The sequence below is a fragment of the Myotis myotis genome, unplaced genomic scaffold (assembly GCF_014108235.1).
Source record: "Myotis myotis isolate mMyoMyo1 unplaced genomic scaffold, mMyoMyo1.p scaffold_m19_p_9, whole genome shotgun sequence".
NCBI classification, from domain to species: domain Eukaryota; kingdom Metazoa; phylum Chordata; class Mammalia; order Chiroptera; family Vespertilionidae; genus Myotis; species Myotis myotis.
In genome coordinates, this window is record NW_023416401.1 from 85,098,394 (window position 1) to 85,117,651 (window position 19,258).

Consider the following 19,258-nt stretch of genomic DNA (forward strand, 5'->3'; position numbering starts at 1 on the left):
GGAAATCTATTTTCTCTTCCTTATGATTTTCTTAATAGTATTTTTTTCTCTAGGTAACTTTATTGTAAGAATACAGTCCATAATACATATGACACACAAAATATGTGTTAGCTGACTATATACATTATTAGTAAAGCTTCGAGGCAACAGTGAGCTATTGTTAGTAATTAAGTTTGGGGGGGCATCAGCAGTTATACTTGGATTTTTAACTGCACTTGGGTGAGCACCCCCAACTCCTGTGTTGATCAATGGTCAATTACACGGAGTATCAACTCCACAAAGGGCTGTGTAGGACTCGCCTTTGAATATACCTGGCACCCAAGTGTCAGCTCTCCTAATGCTATTGACATTGGACCTGGAACCCGAAAGATTTCGCAGTTTACTAGGAAGAACACTGAGAGTCTTTGACCTCACTTTCCTCTTTTTTCCCAGCTCTCTCAATCCAATGCCACAAATGGCCTAGTAAGTTGTCTATATAGTTGGTTGGTTAGGCTTTTTATTTTCTTTTACTTTCTGGTCTGAGTCAGCCTGTTAACTCCATTGAGAGCAGGGACTTGTGCAAACCCACACCCAGGAGTGCCTTCTGCATTTCTCTGCCTTGGGATGGAGCCCTGATACTTCCAAAAATTCTCTGCCAAAAGCAGGACAAGTGCCAAGAGGCTGGCTGATAAGCACTAACGTTTATTTCGTCCTCAGTATGCTCTCTACTCTGTAACTCATTTACTCTAACTCCTGGGAACCCCCTGAGGTAGAGCCTATGGTTTTCCATCTTTGTAGATGAACCTGGGGAGAGGGATGAAGTGGCTCTCCCAAAGCCCACTGGTCAGAAGCAGCAGAGCTAGGAGTCTACATCCAGCACCTGCCTCCTGGGCCTTGTCCTTATCCACAGATATGGGGCCTCCCTCATAGCCCATTCCTCCCTCCCCGCCTCACTAGGTCTCCAACCTCAGCTCCTATCTCCTCCCCGCCTCCTTACCACCCTTCACCACAGGGCTTCCTTTCCTGTGCAGACACTAGCCAAGCCTCACCCCCGCACCCCATCTGTGTCCCCAGAATCTTGAGCCATGCCTGGCACATAGTAGATGTTCATTAAATACTGGATGAAAAATGAGTACATGGTTACCATGTGCCAGGCATGAGATAATCTCCATCATCTCATTACATCCTCCTCCTAACACAACCAAATGGCTAGTTGGGTTTTTTTTTGGTTTTGGTTTTTAAATATTTTTATTTGATTTCAGAGAGGAAGGGAGAGGGAGAAATAGAAACATCAATGATGAGAGAGAATCATTGATTGGCTGCCTCCTGCACACCCCCTTACTGGGGATCGAGCCCGAATCCCGGCCATGGTGCCCTGACCGGGAATCGAACTGGTTCATAGGTCGATGCTCAACCACTGAGCCACCCTGGCCAGGCCCAAATGGCTAGTTTAAATCTTGCTTTAAAGGCAGAAAGGCGAGGCATGCATTCAATCCATAGAATGCACGCCGACTCCATGATGTGCCTGGCATTTTCCCCAATACCAGGGATTCAGCTGGAAGGACGTGAACTCCACGTTCAAAGAACTACCTTTCCAGCAGAAATCATAGATCTGTCACACTGAGCTTTTCAAAAGTCAAACCTGAGTCCATTAGGGCCCTGCCTAAAATTCCCAATGTCTCTGAGGATCAGGACAGAATTTCTGAGAGCGTGGCTGGCAGGATCCCCTGGCCTGTGAAGACTGGATTTTACTCCAAGGGCACCCGGGAAGCCACTGAAAGGAAATGGAAGTAAAACCACGAGAACTATTAAACTTGAAGGGTTTCTTCCTCACAGATTATTTCCTCAGTGATCTCCTCCTGGCTACACAAAGAGGCATGAAAACTGAGACCCGCAGTCCTTTACCTCAATGGACAGCTTCCTGTCCTGGCGTCCAGGGCCAGGCCATAGAATCAGAAATGTCACTGATAAGGACACCTGTCGCTGGGCTCGCTGCAATCTTATCAACCTCCGTCCTTTTTGTTGTTACTGCCCTTCTTTAAAAAGGTGAAACTGCGGCACCAGATGGTGGAGTAGCCTGCCTGAGGTCCCAGGCCTCAGTGCGTGTCCTGTCTTCCAGACTACACGGAGGCCAACCCTCAGCTCTGTCACCAACCTAAATGTCCTTAATTTCTAAAAATGTACACTGACACACATTTCTGGACACCCCATTTCCTGAATGTTCACCAGTCGGCGTGTGTGGCCCTGGGGCCAGGGAGAAGATCCTCCCCTCCGCCCATTTCTGGAACAGCAGGAGTCCACTTGTGTGGCCCCGGTCAGGTCCCTCCCCCCAGTCACTCCCTCGCTGTACCTGTGCATTTGTCCATCTTCCCCAATAGACTGCAACTCCTCTTTGAGGGGAGGGGAGAAAGGCTGTGCAAAGTCATGTCCCGAAAGCAATTAGCAGTGTTTTTTGCATAGAAGTGGGAGGCAATAAATGTTTAAAAAATGAGTGTCCTAAACTACGTTTTAACCCTCCACGCCTGCCTTTCCATCAGAGCTAGTCAATTAGCACATCTTACAGATCCTACCATCCCAAGAGCTCTCAACTGCACCCTTTCCTTCCTGTTCCTTGTTTCCGGTTTCCTGATCAGTACAGGAATCTCATGGCTAGGCCGCCTGGACCTGTCTTCCTCTAGCCCAGAACGCTTCTTCCTAACCCCCCTAGTAGCCACCTGCTGCTGCCCTGTGCCAAGATCTCACCTTGTGCCAACATAAGTCACTGTTCCCGCCTCTCAGGATGCAAAACCACCCCGTGACACCAGCCAACATTTTCACCAATTCACTCCATAAATATTCACTGAGGACTCCTTTGTCCCAGGCACTTGACTAAGGTAGTAATTAAAGAGTGAGGTACAAAACAAATTGTATTTCTGTCCTTGTGGAACTTAGGTTTTAATAGGAGACATAGGCATTAAACAAATTAAAGCATAAATAAATAGAGAAGCATATAATCATAATGCCTACTCTAGAGTAATAAATAACCCCTCAGGGACGCAAGGATGTTCACTGCAGCACTGTTTATTTATAATCGTGAAAAATTAGAAACCACCTACACATCCATCAAAGGAAAATGGCCACATAAACTATGGTATCTCCAAACATAATAGACAGCCCTGGGAAGAATGGAGTAAGGCCACATGTACCCATGTGGCTAAATCACCAAGACATCGTTAAATAAAAATTTTTAAAAAGGAATCAAGAGGCAGAGCAGCATTAAACAGACTGTCAAGCTACAGCAGGAAGGCTGGGGAGGGCTGGGGCGGGAGAGGGATAAGAGATCAACCGAAGGACTTGTATGCATGCATATAAGCACAACCAATGGACACAAGACACGAGGGTAGGGGAGGCCGGGGGAAGGTCAAGGGGGGAAAAAAAGGAGACAAATGTACTACTCTTTGTAATATTTTAAGCAATAAAAAAAAGTTTAAAAAAAAAGGAATCAAGCTACAAAAAGGTATACCATTTTTTGTTTAAACACACACACCATAACATAATTTATTTTCTAAAAGAAAAGCATGTATATGTGCATATAATATATAGGTATGCATGTGTATATACATATACTATGCATAAATACATACCTATGTTTACATGCACATAAATATATGTGCTGATCATTTCATAATACATAAATATCAAATAATTATGTTACATACCTGACATTAATATAGTTATATGTCAATTGTGCCTAAATAAGCAAATAAATAGAAAGAAAGGCTCAGCCGGCCTGGCTCAGTGGTTGAGCATTGTCCCATGCACCAAGAGGTCACTGGTTCAATTCCCAGGCAGGGCACATGCCCAGGTTGTGGGCTCGGTCCCCCGTAGGGGGTGTATAGGAGGCAGCCGATCAGTCTCTCTCGTCGATTTTCTTTTTTTAATATATTTTTATTGATTTTAGAGAGGAAGGGAGGGGGAGAGAGAGATAGATGCATCCATGATGAGAGAGAATCATTGATCGGCTGCCTCCTGCGGGGCCCCTACTAGGGATCGAGTTGGCAACCCAAGCATGTGCCCTTGACTGGAATCAACCCGGGACCCTTCAGTCTGCAGGCGGACGCTCTGTCCACTAAGCCAAACCAGCTAGGGCTTTCATCAATTTTCTCTCTCCCTCTTCCTTCCTCTTGTTTAAAATCAATAAAAACATATTTTTTAAAAAGAAAAAAAGGAAAGAAATATGGAAATATATGAAAATTGGGAAGACCCTTACCAAAAGTGATTCTCAGTTGTGGGCAAGGATCCAGGACCGTCTGGTGGTGGCTAAATATTTTTATCTTTTTACCGGTAAAATATATTCATATTTTACCTGTATAATTAAAACATAGCTGCCTATTAACATAGAATCCCACTGAGGGGCGGGCCTCCAGGACAGGAAGAGGCGTGGCCTAGGCACAGTGTGGCAGGAGGGGGTGGGGCTGAAAAATGGCCCTGTGGGAGTAGAGTTGGTTGAAGCCTGTCCCAATAAAAGATTGCTGGTCCCACTGGGTCAGAGCACATACAAAAATCAACCAATGAATGCATCAATAAATGGAACAATAAACTGATTATTCTTTCTCTCTCGCTCTCTCATGAAAATCAAGAAATAAACTTTTTCTAAATTAACACAATCCCAAACCATTCAACGCCCTGGGGAATAAAATGTTGAGGATTTCCATATACTAAGCTTCAGATAAACACTCGAGAAACCACTCTGCTTACCCATCTCCTTGCTCTGTGCCCGCTGCCTGACCCCCCTTCCTCCGCCACACTGACTCTCCCTAAACCACATGCCATGTATGTGCCACAATCAGTCTGCACCCCTCCTGCCAGCCCCCAGGCCCACTCCCAGTGCCCTCACTGTCTCTTTGGTCAGTAACCCTTTGTTCAGTGTCTCCTTTACGACATTTGCTGGGTTATGCCTCGATCTGGATGTGCACTCGTCCTACCAGCTGACTAGATTGCAGGCCCCTCAAAGGGAGGGCCCATTTCCTCCACATTGTGGAATATGGCCGCACACAGGAAGTGTCCCAATACACAGCTGTTCTGTTTAATTAAATAAACATGCCCCTGGATTCTGTCATCCACTCATTCACTTACTTTCTCACTCATCCAATATTTACTAAGCACCTTCCATGGACCGGCCACTGTTCTAGGTGCCGGGGGATGCAGCAGGAAAGCAACCCTATCCTGGTGGAGTTAACATAGTGTATTAAACGAGATTATCGTGTATCATATGTTGATGCTATGGAGAAAAATAAGAGCCTATCGCCTTAGGTGCCTTGGGGCATATGGCTGAAGGGTATGTGCTGTTACTTACCTGCGTGAAGGAGGAGGTAGGGGTGATGTTAAATGGGCTAGTCCAGGAAGACTGCACAGGTGAAGGCACAGATCCAGACCTGAAGGGGGAACAGTGAGAGCCATGAGGAGTGCTGGGGAAAGGGCATTCCAGGCTAAGGCACTGACATGCAAAGGCCTGGAGGCAATGTGCCCAGTGGCTCAGGGAACAGCAAGGAAGCCAGCATGCTGCTGTGGCTTGTGTGGAGTAAGAAGAGGAGACAAAGCTTTGCGCAGTGCCAATGAGGTTTATCCAAGGCGCGATTATTGCTAATTGAAAAAAAAAAAGAAAAGAAGAGGAGACAAGTCAGAAAATTGAGATGGGGTTGTTGGGTTATTGTAAAGACCAGATTTTTTTGGGGGGGGGGGGGGAGATAGAACAGGGTAGAGGGGGGATAAATGGTGAAAGAAGGAGACTTGACTTGGAGTGGTAAACACAATACAATATACAGATAATGTGCTGTAGAACTGTACACCTGAAACCTATATAGTTTTATTAACCAATGTCACCCCAATAAATTCAATTTAAAGTAATAATAATAAAAGGACAAAAAAAACCCACACATTTTACTGTGAATGAACCTGAAAGTCATAGTAATGGTCTGAGCAGAGGAATAATGACCTGGCCCAAATATTAAGAGGCTTATTAAACAGGCTGATAAAACCAAGGATACGCCTACAGTAGCACTGCTGATAATCCCCTCTGCTGAAATCATTCGGATATTTACGCGTGTTCATGTTTTTGGTTTACTTTTACAACAACAGCGATCATAGTAAAAGTAAGAAGAGATAAGAATAAGAAAAGGGGGAAGTAATACAATTTATTGAGCCCCTGCTATGTGCCAGTCTTAACTCCACATGCAATTGATCCAATCATAGTGTGATTTACTTCTCCTAATGACCTGTATATGTAATTCATTGGGCAGATGAGGAAACGGTAGCCATCAGGGGTTAACCTGCTTTCTGACTTACCAACTTCTCTAACTTCCTTGAGGTTCTATAACAAGAATAAAGTGGATTTCTAGCCTGGTCTACTAGCCCATGCTGACTCATGCCCTTCTTATCTATACTAAGTGGTTGACCTTGGCCTTAGGAAAATAGAGAATACTAACAGCTAACATTGGTTACATATTATGATAGGCACCATTTTGGATACCTAGGCAGACTCAGTACCCATCACCCAGATGAGAAAGCTGTGCCTGAGTGGCGATACAGGGAGTGAGCTCCTGGGTCTGGCTTTCTGGGTTCAAACCAAGACTCTGGGCTTGGGCCTCTGCCACCTCCCTTGGGCTCCCTTTGCCTCTGTGTCCCCATTTTACAGATGGAGGCCATTGCATTCCCCAACAAGTATAGTTGGATGGAATAAACAAGTCCTCACTTGTAAACTTCTCCAGGGGAATTAGGCACATAGCAAGCACGCAAGGAAGACATGCAATTATTACGAAGACCATTGCCCACAGGCAGAAGCCCGCAGGCCTGCACAGCCTGGTCTGGGTTTCACCACCGCAGGGCCCAGCGGGGTCCTCACTCCCGGGCTGGGAAAGAGAAGCGAGTGTGTTTATTGCGGGCAAGAGAGAGAGTCGTATTTGGGCCCAGATTTGTCTGCTCCAGAACTTGAATAACTCGCAGTCATAGACCAACCAATGTAGACAAAGCACGGAACATACCAGGATCTGGGGGGTCCTCAGGGGGCCGGGAGACCGCCGGCCTTCGGGAGTCCGATGGGCATCCTCTCCAAGCGAGACCCGAGAGTGAACTGGCTGAGCTCCAAGTCTCCGGAATACAGTGTGCCCTCTCCAGCCACGCCCTCAGAGAGGATGCTGGGATTGGGGGGAAATGCTGGGGAAGAGATTAAAGTCAGAGCCACGCCCTGAATAGGCTCAAGTGATCAGCAAACCATGAGTCTACTCTAGACCCAAGCTCAGCTGCCCTCATTTCAGTAGCTGACCCAGAGCTACCCTCCCTCCCACTCCACTCCACACGCAGCTGAGGGGCTTTGGCCCAGCAGCTCCCCACGCCAACACAGCAGGTTTGTCCCAGGAACCAGAACTGAGTAAAACAGCCCCAGAACCTGGCTGAATCCAAGTGCTCCGCTCCCGGGGGACCTCAGCCGAGTGACCCCTCCTCCGGGCCTCACCTGTAAACTGGGAATAACACGGCCTCCCAGCACATGGGGCACTTTTGAGCATTAAATGAGCTAATTGTGATGAAATCTTAAAACTGCCTGGCCCGTGGGGATCACTCAATAAACGCCAGTCAAAATGACATTAGCCATTCCTCTTCCCCATGTGTCTGCCCCTATTCTAAAACAGCCTCAGCTTAACCAAATCCCCTGCAATCTTTGACTCTTTAAAAAATGTGGTTAGCCCATTCTGTTGACATATATACAATATATATTATACATAATTATTTATATATATATTAATATATAGTATATATGTATGTAACATACCACGCCTGCATGCTCTCTCTCTCAAAAATATTTTATGAGATTATGTTTTGTCCCCACTTGCTTTGAGGAAGGACTCGAGCCTCCGAGTGGGGTGAAAACAGTGAAAAGCAAATGAGAATAACAGGACCATCTTTCCTGAACTTCCCTCCCACCTCACCTCCCAAAAAAAAGGGGGAAAGAAAGAAAAAGAAAATAAAGATTCAGATGTTGGGCTTTTAACGACCATCCTGCTAAATATTTTCTTATCAAGTTCCTCTTTTTGTTTCTCCCCCATAAACAGGACAGCAACGAGTTTTTTGTTTTTTTTTTTTCTTTCTCCCTGACTCCAAAAAAAAAAACCACACACACACAAATCTGTCACATAAACTTCTCAAGCCCCATACAACTGAATTTTCTACCAGGATCTGTAACTGATATGCTCTATTCTTTAAAGAAAATAAGAATTTTATGCACCGAAATAAACAGCGACTGAGGCGATTTTATTTGAAGTCAACAAATAAGAACAACGTGTCCCCAAGGAAACAGAGTAGAATCTGGACTCGAAGCTAAAATGGCTCTGCCTTAATCCTCTGTTACCCAGTACCGTGGGGCTGCGTTTACAGGAAACGCCTGCCGCCAAAGTTTTCTGCGAGTTTTCAGCCGTATTTCTGCATCCTCAACCCAGCCAGATGGAAGCAAATAAAATACCCAGCTTTAAAAAAATAAAAAAGAATGGAAATCGCAAAGTAAACGAAGAGAACGCTGACCTGTTCATTTCTACCTTCTTGAGGATGGGAAGAGAGGCCAGAAGGAACGCAGCGCCCCTCCCCCGCCAGGACGGCTTCCCGGGGGGTGGAAACTATCTCATTACCACATTTTCAAATAGACCGGTTTCTCTTCTAATCAAAGTTAGTTTGCGGTTGTTCGGTCGTCTGCGCATGCCGTGTTTGCAGGGCTGGAGGAAAATGTGTCTTTATTTATTCTGAGATGGTTACAAACATAAGCCAGCCCTAGCCAATGATTGTATACGAGCTCTGAAAAGCGCTGCCTTTAAACACTGTAATAGCGGCGCTCTCATCCTTTGTAAGTGGAAGTGTAAATTGGTACAGTCCTTTTGTAAACAACTCGGGGAGACGAGTCAAGGGCCTGGCCCTGTTCATACATTTGGGTGCAGCAATAACACTCCTGAACCAAGGAGAGGTGTTATGAACAAAGACATTCATGGCAACAAGTTGACTGTGAGAAGCAGAAAAACACACACACTCGCTCCATATATACGAGGAAACAGACCGAGAGAGGAATAACTCATCGCCCAACTTCACACACACACTTGCACACAGCCATTTCGCAATTAGAAAGTTTTGAAAAATATGCTATTGGGAAATAGTTAAATCAAACTGAAAAAAAAAATCAAGATGCAAAATTGTATTTTTTAACAAACCATGTTTTTTTTTAGTAAGCAAAAAGGGAGGATATAGGTACACATTAAAATTTTAAACGTTTTCTTATCAGGGAAATTTTAGTATGGATCTGCTGAGAACACTCATTATCTGTGATAGTGGCATTATGGGTTATTAGAAAAAGTATATGTATTTTTTGAGACATTTATGAGAATGACATAATATGTTGGAATTTGTAATACTTTAACAAATTTTGAAAAACAAGAATTGAAGCAAATGTGCTTAACAAATTGAAACTGCAGAACTGGGTGTTGGGGATGAGGGTTCATTTTATTATTATTCTCTCTACTTTTGTGTACCTTTCCAAAGTTTTAGGTGGGCAGGGGTGGGCTGGAAGGGGTCAATGGGGGGAATGGGGATATATGTAATACTTTCAACAATAAAGATTTAATTTTTTAAAAAATTGTGTGTAGGTTTTTTTAATAGCCATATATGGCTAGTGGCCACATATACAAAATTTTAAATGGTTGTCTTTTGATTATGAGATCTGCACCACCTTTTCCTATCTCCTCTTTTTCTTGAATTATGTCTTTGTACTGTGCCTGTATTACATTTGAAATAAATGAAAAATTAACTTGATTTTTTTTTTTACAAAAAGAAATAAAAAATAAGGGCTGACAGAGATGTTTTTATTGCTGTGTAAGAGTAGTGAATCGTCAGAATGCTGTGATAAGGCCATGTACCTGAAAATGTGAGCTCGTAAATGGCCCATATCTATTCTATGGGATAGCTCCGTGCCATCCGAAGAGGAGATGATGCTGGAATACAATCAGCTGATAAAAGGCCAGCTGCAACGAGCCATTTTAAAGATTAGGAACCATTTAAACACACACACACACACACACACACACATACCAAGTCTTGCCTCTTAAATGTTAAGTGGCAAGATATTCTGGTTTTCTTTCTAAAGTCGCCTGCAATCCTCATGTAAGCAGCACAGAGTCCCACATACCGCCCAGCTGACTCAGAAGGAAGGGTTCCACATTCCTTAATTAGCACCAGCAGCACTTCCTGCGTGGAGTTTCCCATTTCATCCAGCTACTCAGCTGGCCCGGCACACCCCACAAGCTCAGAGCTCAGTAGAGGATTTCCATAACGTCTGGAAATCTGCATAGTGTTATTTAATTTGTTTTATTAAACTGCTTTACTTTGTTTTTTATTTCATCCTATTTTATTCTGTGAGACTCTGTTCCACTGTAGTCTCATTTTTGCAGATTGAAGATGTCCTGGTGACCTTATGCATATTCTTTGTTTTGGGACTTCGAGGACACTCTGGGGTCGCAGATACTGGGGTCACAGTTGGGAGCAGCATAAATGTACGCTTTCCTAACTTAAAAATACAGTTCTCTCCCGGCCAGTGTGCTCAGTGGTTGGGCATCAACCCATGAACCAAGGGTCACTGGTTCAATTCCTGGTCAGGACACATGCCCAATTTGCAGGCCTAATCCCCAGTAAGGGACGTGCAGGAGGCAGCCGATCAATGTTTCTCTCGCTGATGTTTCTATCTCTTTAGCCCTCTCCCTTCCTCTCTAAAAATCAATAAAAATATATTTTAAAAGTAAAAAAAAAAAACCACAATAAAATAGTTCTCTTCATTATTAATAGACCAAAGAGTCAAAGTAGCATACCAGGCCAGAAGTTTCTTTTTTAGTATGAATTATCTTAAATTAAGTTCCCGATTTGTACTCAAGTTCTCTAGCAGAATTCATACAGGATGCAAGATTTCTAAACAGGGTCACAATATTCCAATGTGATGTCTTTGATCAACTTTGACAAGATTGCAACCTTAACTGAAATGTCAGATTCTCAGGAAACATTCTCCGTGTAAAGACTGGATTTTAAAAAGATTGGATTTTTAAAAGATTAGATTTTAAAGAGATTGTATTTAACCCTTATTAACAATTATTTACTTTGAACTTGGAGGTTTTAAAGAAATGTAAAATAACTCCAAGCAGGTGATTTGACAGACAAAAAAATCTTTGGAAAACATTATTTTTGCACTTTGAGGGATCCTCATTCAGTCTGTGCTACAATGCATTATCCCATTTTCCCCTTTTAGGTATTTCTTCCTTTAAAAAATTTTTAATATAAAAAACAATAATTTTTTAAAGATATATGTATTTTAATTGATTCCAGAGAGAGGGAGAGGTAGAGGGAGAGAGAAACATCAGTGAGAATCATTGATCAGCTGCCTCCTGCACGCCTCCTACTGGGGATAGAGCCGGAAACCTGGGAAGGTGCCCTGACGGGGAATCAAACCATAACCTCCTGGTTCATAGGTCAAGGCTCAAACACTGAGCCATGCCTGCAGGGCACCTCCCCCCCCCCCCCATTTTTTATGTTTATTTATTGATTTGAAAGAGAGGGAGAGCAGAGAGAAAAATTTATTGTTCCACTTAATTATGCATTCATTGGGTGATTTTTGTATGTGCCCTGACCTGGGATCAAACCTGAAAATTGGCATATCTGACACTCTAACCAACCGAGCCACCCAGCCAGGGCAGTTATTTCTCTCCTAAACTATGTCTTCTCAAAGAATTCTTCTCTTCTTTGACCACCAGGTTGAAAGCTTGATATTTTGTTTTTAATTAATTACTTTAGCTGTAAATAAGAGGATAGATAAGAAAAGCTCACTGTCTTAAACCCCAACAGAAAGCACATGTGTTCGCCTTAGTGGCAAACCTGCCTTCTCAGGTGTCTCAGAAGGAGCAAAGAAGGCCTACTTAGGAATTTTATTTCTTCTGATTATATCTCCTGGCATTTGTGAATGTCTGAAGCTGTTTAGTGGGATAGACCACCCCTTCATTGGATCTCTTAGGAAAGAAAGCCTTTCCTTCTGATCCCTGAGAGTAATGAATTTCTTCTACCACTAGAGATAATTATGATGAAAAATATATTTTAAAATACGTTTACAAGAAGAAGAAGAAGAAGAAGAAGAAGAAGAAGAAGAAGAAGAAGAAGAAGAAGAAGAAGAAGAAGAAGAAGAAGAAGAAGAAGGAGAAGAAGGAGAAAGTACATTTACTTAAAATAACAATTATGTCAAGTTGAGTCCAGAGCAAAGGGTGCGTCTTAAATTAAATAGACCTTGGGCTTTTGGTGTTCGTGGGTCATGTAAGAGCAACAATTTGATTCTAACCCTGACTCAGTTTCCCCACTCCCACCTTATATCATAAGATACTATGAGGGTGCATGAAAGGTGCCCTATGACTATGATATTGTCTTTTTTTTAAAAAATGAGATTTATTCTTTTTGTTATTGTTGTTAATCCTCACCCACGGATAGAGTGGAAGGGAGGGGGAGAGACAGAGAGAAACATCTACGTGAAAGCAACACATGAATTGGTTACCTCCCACATGCTCCCTGATTGGGGTGGGGATGGAGCCTACAACTGAGGTATGTGCCCTTGACCTTCCTTGACCAGAATCGAACCCAAAATCCTTCAGTCCCTGGGCCTGGTCCGGCACTTTATCCACTGAGCCGAACAGCTAGGGCTAAGATGTTGTCTTTATGGAGACAAACAGATGTCATAGTTGTTGTTTTTCTTTAAAATACTGTTTATAAACATAGTACAGGAAGAGGAGGGTGGTGGAAGTGAAAGAGGACATAGAGGTTTAGATAAATGGTGATGGGAAAAAATAATAATAAATAAATAAATAATAAAATCTATGCTGTTTCAAAAACAAACATAAAAACAGTACATTGTAAAGTCTAATCCTGAACCCAAGGAGCTGAGTTTTCTTTTAACTTCAAAGAAATCAAGATTGAAATAACATTGTTCTTATGAATATTTGGAGGATGGTATTCATATCAAACAGTTTCGCTTGAGACAAAAATGATATTTAAGTTTACCCTAACATTTTGTTGCCTTCCACTTCTGTATATTAGAAAACAATGTCTGCTCTTCACTTTACTTTTACAAGTTATTAAAGATGTTGTGTCTTGCCCTGGCTGGTTTGGCTCAGTGGATAGAGCGTCGACCTGCGATCTGAAGGGCCCCAGGTTTGATTCTGGTCAAGGGCATGTGCCTTGGTTGCGGGCACATCCCCAGTGGGGCGTGTGCAGGAGGCAGCTGATCAATGTTTCTCCCTCATCGATGTTTCTAATTCTCTATCCCTCTCCCTCTCTGTAAACAATCAATAAAATATATTTTTTTAAAAAAAGATGTTGTGTCTATATTAGTTTTCAAGTATGTGGCAAAATATTGCAAATTCATCAGAAAAAGCTGGCATTTTACCCTGTAATCATTCAAAGCTTCGGCGTTGAACACAGGACACCCTCTTCTTTCATATAGAACCCAGCGTGCAGGATGCCCACCTGGTGTCATTCAATGGCCTGAAATAATCTTAGCAGACGCCTCATGGCTGAGGCACTACCACCGCTCCCTCATCGCGGAGCTGGGCCTGCGCTGGTGCCACCGTCTGTTAGATAGTGACCTGCGAGACCTCCTGGCCGTGGTGATATTTCTTCTCCTATCAGTGGATCAGAAGTTAGAGTATTTCCTTAGTCACACAGACTGGCCGTTTATTGGGATGTTCTCAGCAGGAACTACAGTTGAAGATAACAAAATGGTTATTTAAACATGAATGCAAAAAAAAAAGTAATACTTTGTTCTTGGGAGTTTAAGATTATTTTGCTATTTTCTGACTCATAAATTTTTAATTGTTTTGAAGAGTGGAGATCTGATTTTTTTTTCCCATTCCTTCCTATGACATTTGAACATTTAAAAGCCTTTTGAGAGCATTTATGTGTTCTGACCAGCCAGCAACCTTTAATATTGTCTGTAGTTTCTAAGATTAAGAAAATAGGAGAAAGCTAGAGAGATTTGGCAAGCAAGTATGTAATAATCTGGCAAGGACATTCTTGAGCAAGAGTGTATGCGTTTCAGTTTTATTGGAACATTTGAAAACAATTAAAATGTTTTCCCCCTCAAACTTATTTTTGTCCTTTTTACTTTTAAGTACGCACAGCATACAATTGAAAAGTAACATTACAAGTGTTAATGAATTATTAAGCTGATTAAGTCAAGTGGCTGCTGCCAGGGGAGTTTGTAGAATATTGATAGTGTCTGTGGTCCATTCTCAGGCTTTTTGTAGGTGTCAAAATGCACCCACTAAAAAATCCAATCAGCCCTGGCTGGTTTGACTCAGTGGATAGAGCGTCGGCCTGTGGACTGAAGGTCCCGGGTTTGATTCTGGTCTAGGGCACATGCCCGAGTTGCAGGTTCAATCCCTAGTGGGGGGCGTGCAGGAGACAGCCGATCAATGATTCTCTCTCATCATTCTATCTCTCTGAAATCAATAAAAATATATTTAAAGTAAATAAAAACAAATCAATCAGACCCTCAATATTCAAGTTTAATTTAAATGTATTGAACTGGTACAGAATTTCCTGCATAAAATTAAAAGTACCATTTCCCAAACTGTGGGATAGGCATGGAAATTATATAGGTATTATTGGTTAAACTCTATTTAAATGTTTGTTGAACAAATTTAAGTAGAACATAGTAGATGCCACAGTACATAAATCAGAGTAATTTAGGATAACGGAGCAAAAAGTAGAAGAATGTTGTTATTAGGCCTATTACTTGCCATATATTAAGTATAAGAATTCTCAAAGTTGGCAATATCCTTAGAAAAGGCCAGAGAATACAGTCTAGTATGCAATGTATAAACCTTAAAAGTACTTCTTTATCTTTATGACTAGAAATCCTTATTGTTTATTATACAAAGTTTGAAACTTACAGAAATCACCCATAAGGCCAACAGACAACACTCAGAAACAGAAATAACTGCCATTGCCATGATGGTGTTTGCTTGCAGCTTTATTTATTTATTTATTTTTAAAATATATTTTATTGATTTTTTTTTTACAGAGAGGAAAGGAGAGGGATAGAGAGTTAGAAACATTGATGAGAGAGAAACATTGATCAGCTGCCTCCTGCACCCCCCGCCCCCCACTGGGGACTTGCCCGCAACCAAGGTACATGCCCTTGACCAGAATCAAACCTGGGACCCTTCAGTCCGCAGGCTGACGCACCATTCACTGAGCCAAACCGGTCTGGGCGCAGCTTTATTTTTTTATTTATTGATTTAGAAAGAGAGGCAAGGGGAGAGAGAGAAAGAGAGGAACATCAATTTGTTGTCCCATTTATTCATGCATCCATTGATTGACCCCCCAAATGTGCCCTGACCAGGGCTTGAACCTTGGGGTATCAGGTCGATGCTCTAACCAGCTGAGCTACCCCGCCAGTGCTGCTTGCAGCTCTTGAAAGATGGCTTAGTACTTGGTAGCATTCTGCTTTTTCACCTGATCTTTTCCAATGATGATTTTCCTCGGGTGTTAAAAATGTTTGCTTCTTCAATCATGTCTTGTTTTCTTTCTCTTATACAAATTTAGAGACTACAAATGCTGAACAGGCTGCTCACCTCCCCTCACCACCCTCACGGAACTCCTCTGGTCAGGTAGGATGGGGCAGAAAAAACAAAAAGGTTTCACAGTTGAATTAAAACCCTCCCAGGTAAAGACTGTCATACCCCAAACCTCTTTTTTTTTTTTTTTTTTTAAATCCTCCTGTATCTTAGGGTATTTCAGAGGGAATTATCCAGGAATAAAGACCCCAAAAATGTATTCACGTTATAAAGGAAAACCAAATTGACAGGATAATTATCTCCTTTAAAAAAATCTTCACTCTGGTCTTAGTGGTGACCTCTAGGGAGGGGACCTGAGAGGCTGGGAACCAGGGGGACAAAGGGGTGGGGTGGGGAGGGGAGGACTAGCTTTTTCTGTGTCCCCTTTGTATCTCTTGAATTGGATACCAGAAGCAGGCATTAACTTCTTTTAAAAAACACATATAAAGCTGTGATTTTTAAGTACACTAATGCATGTGTACCAGTATGTATGATAATCTTAAGGGACCAAGCTCATTAAAATAAGCCACCTCTCTCTGTCAGTACATCCGCTTCTTATCACTCCTCCCTTGTCTCACTTTCCATTTCAGAATCCAACTTTATTTGGGGAGCCAGGATGGGGGCGGGGGTGCACAGGAACTCTAAATAGGAAACCTGCTTCATCTTGACAAATGGTCCCAAAATTAGATTAAATACCCATATCAAAGAAAACACTGAAGATACTTATGAAACGAATCTTTATAGCGTTTGAATGGTTTTGAGTGTATTTCATGAATTCTCTGGATTCTTCCCACATTGATCTTCCTTTTTCTTTTTTTATTGATTTTATAGAAAGAGAGGAAGAGGAGAGAGAGAGAGAGAGAGAGAGAGAGAGAGAGAGAGAGAGAGAGAGAGAGAGATTTGTTATGCGTTCATTGGTTACTTCTTGTATGTGTCCAGACTAGAGATGGAACCCGAAACCTTGACATATCTGACTGGGCTCTAACCAACTGAACTACCCGGCGGCCAGGGCTCCCCCTCCTTCTTAAGATGCTGAATTGGGGGCTGGAGACGCTGCCTGGTGGGTGCCACAGGGGGCTTCTGCAGGGCCCCTGCCTCCCGTGAGCTTGCCTACCTACGTGTGTGAGACTAATGTAGACATTTTCTGAAGCATTTATTCAAATCCATTCTCTTTCTGAGTCAGTGTGGACTTTGCTCATCTGTTTCCTAGAACTATGTCCACCTTACATGGATGAGCAATGGTAAGGAAGCACGGCGTTTTCCAGAGCCCAACATGGGCAAATACATGCCTACACAGACGTAAATAAGACTCACAGTGTGAGCTCTCCTTCCCGAATGACGAGTCATTCTGGCTTTCATTCACAGGACTCGGTGCTGCAAGATCTGTAATTTGAGATAGAGCTCAGGATCTACTAGGGGCGTCTCTCTCTCTCTCTCTCTCTCTCTCTCTCTCTCTCTCTCTCTCTCTCTCTCTCTATTTCATTCTCTCTCAGTCTGACTTGGAAGAGGAGCCAGGGACCCACTAGTGATGAGTCCAGCCACCGGGCAGGGCCACTCCTGAAACCGGAGTAGTGACAGATCAGTCCTGACCCAGCACACCACCCTAGATGACAAAAAGTTTGATTGTGCAATTCTCTCAGTAAGATGACCTGAGGCTAGCCCGTGTTTGCATTCTACATACTAGCAAATGTATTGGATGTGTTTTGGATTCTGCCACACAAAGCACTTCTTGCTGGTTAACATGGCTTGAAAGACCAGGCCTTCTTCAGAGATTGGATTTTGAGAACAGGAGGCGAAAGTTGGGATTTTTCTCTTCCTCCTCCTTTTTTTACTCCCCCTCCTTCTTTAAAAACAAGATAAGCCTGTATGCAAATAGAGTCCACCGTAACCACAGTAACATTCTGGATGTTATTTATCGGCTTGCAGCGTCTTCCTTCACCCGTTTAAGCTCTATTTGCATACCTTTCACATTAGCAACATTTATTCCAGTAATGAGTCACTGGAGACGTCCTCTGGGTTTATGGCTCTGAGCTGGAGTCCCCGGCCCGGAAGCCTGGATGTCTTTCTTCTGTATCAAAACTTAGGGCTGTTGATGTGCAGAGGCAGGAAGACACAGAGCTCTTATTTGTTTTTCTTGTTGTTGTTGCTTTTCCCCTTTTAATTCTAAAATTGAAATGTAGCCAAATTAAAGATAATATTTGAAACATATTTAGTTATGTATTTCACACACTAAAGCAATCCACTGTATGACATTCTCATTTTAGAAATAAATAAATACCAGGCTATTCTCTTCTAGTCTCTTATTAAAATGTAATTGGTTCATATTGTGTGAGTTTAAGGTTGTGTCAATTTGATACATTATATTTTGAATATTTTTAAATAGAAAAAGAAAAGAGAAAGAAAGAGACAACCTCGGTACTTTTCTCAGAAAGAACAGGAAGCCTGAAGGAGGAAGTCTATGACAGGTTATTTTTCAACAAGCCCCCGTTATCAAGTGAATAAAATTCCTGGGGAGGCCAGAAAAATGGAGGCTGGAGGGAGGACGCCGGGTTCAGAGAGCACCAAGGCTCCTCCACGTTAGAGCCTCTTTTCAGAGCTAAGTTATTAATGAAAGCCCATTATTGCACTTTTCCAGAAGGAAACACTGAGTCATTCATGAAATGATCTAAGATTTCGAAACTTGCTTACACCATTTTTTTCCCTCCTCCTCTCCTACCTGTGCCAAAAGCAGGCTCAGGGAAGCCAACCAGTAGCTGGAGGAATTGAACAGACTCCTGATGCCCTGAGGGATGTCCAGCAGGGTGGTGGGCTCAGCAGCGCCCCCAGGAGGGGGGGCTCTGTCCCTTCCTGGGGGGAGGGGGCAGTGATTAATTCGCTCTGGCACACTCTTTGGCCATACCCTTGGCCTGCCGCCAGGTTTCATGTGGGACAGCAAAAGGGTGTGGGCTCCCAGATAGGCAGGCATGTTTTTCGGAGACGTTGCACATTCAGGGCCAGAGCCCGAATTTGGCCAGAGATGGGGTAGAGATGAGGATGTGTTTGGCGTGGAAATACCAACTTCTTGATCCGTTTATCAAGAGCACTTAAGTATTTGTGAGGAGGACACGTTTATCCGTGTCCAAAGGCAGCCAGCACATGCGTGGGTTAGGAAGAAACTGAGCGAGGTGACTATGGAAAGTAAACTGTAATTGAAAAATAAATTAAAAAACCAAACATACCTTCGAGGGAGGTGGCTTTATAGCCTCAGGACAGCGTCACCTCCTCTCTTTCAGGCTGAGGAAGCATATTTCTGGGGACCTGTTTCTCAACACATGACTTTGGAGAAATGCACGAGGTTAAACCATCAAAGTTCCTAAATAGGCCCATTGGAAGCAGCTTATTTCGCCTTCACAAACAGCTGGAAATCCATGGAGATAAATAATGTCGACAACAAGGAAGCAATGTTTTGATCCAGACAATAATACAGAAAAGCTTGGAACTGTGCCCCCTGGTTCTGTTAAAATTATTTTACAGGCACGTTGCCTTAATATCACTCTGCGAGTTTTAGAGAGGGGACCTCAGAGAGACCGTCACCTTCCCAAGGTCACAGAGTTAATCAATTGCAGAGCCCAGACTGCAGTCCAGGGTCC

The 19,258-nt window shown here is 42.9% G+C and overlaps 1 protein-coding gene and 1 long non-coding RNA gene across 3 annotated transcripts in view; both read right to left on the bottom strand.

Annotated features, from left to right (window-relative positions):
* ZNF217 (zinc finger protein 217) overlaps positions 1-9,033 on the bottom strand; it is a 40,572-nt gene extending 31,539 nt beyond the window's left edge. Inside the window, exons 1-3 of one of the 2 annotated variants that reach the window (XM_036321934.1) lie at positions 8,530-9,033; positions 6,999-7,170; positions 5,315-5,393 (exon numbers count right to left, since the gene is read on the bottom strand). The gene's annotated coding sequence lies outside the window, so the exon portion shown is untranslated. The remainder of the gene's footprint in view (positions 1-5,314; positions 5,394-6,998; positions 7,171-8,529) is intronic. The other variant, XM_036321937.1, reaches the window with a different exon arrangement.
* A 6,923-nt stretch (positions 9,034-15,956) lies between these two features.
* LOC118662547 lies at positions 15,957-18,473 on the bottom strand. Its single transcript, XR_004969780.1, has 4 exons — positions 18,346-18,473; positions 17,592-17,792; positions 16,944-17,012; positions 15,957-16,439 (listed from the first exon to the last, which is right to left on the bottom strand). It is a non-coding gene; the product is annotated as an uncharacterized LOC118662547 (long non-coding RNA).
* Between the last annotated feature and the right edge of the window lie 785 nt (positions 18,474-19,258).